Source organism: Myxocyprinus asiaticus, chromosome 14 (assembly GCF_019703515.2).
Source record: "Myxocyprinus asiaticus isolate MX2 ecotype Aquarium Trade chromosome 14, UBuf_Myxa_2, whole genome shotgun sequence".
Taxonomy (NCBI): Eukaryota; Metazoa; Chordata; class Actinopteri; order Cypriniformes; family Catostomidae; genus Myxocyprinus; species Myxocyprinus asiaticus.
Genome location: NC_059357.1, coordinates 33,581 through 34,107, shown reverse-complemented (window position 1 = coordinate 34,107; position 527 = coordinate 33,581).

Sequence of the window (527 nt, the reverse complement as noted above, 5' to 3'; positions counted from 1 at the left end):
AAGATCCAACAGATCTAGGTAAATAGCAGTCTCTGCTTGCAACTTTTTCAGATAACGTTAGATCTGCAAAAACCTCCTACTACCAGAACAAGATCAACAGCACCACAGACCTCACAGCTTGTTTAGAATATTCAACACACTTCTCTGCCCTCCCCCTCCACCACCTGACACATCACTGACAGCAGATGTCTTCGCCACATTTTTTTACTAATAAGGTTACAACCATCAGCAATACATTCTCAGCACCACACCCTGTCAAACACCCGTCTCTTATATGCAGCTCTTCTGTCTCTATGTTCTCTCCTCTGACTGACACTGAGGTCTCTAAACTCCTCCTCTCCAACCACCCCACCACCTGTTCCCTTGACCCCATTCCTTCTCACCTTCTCTAGGCCATCTCTCCATCCATCTTACATGCACTCACTCACATAATTAACACATCTCTACTTACAGGCACTTCCCTCACTATATTTAAGCAGGATCGAGTAACCCCGCTACTGAAGAAACTTAACACTTAACCCCACACA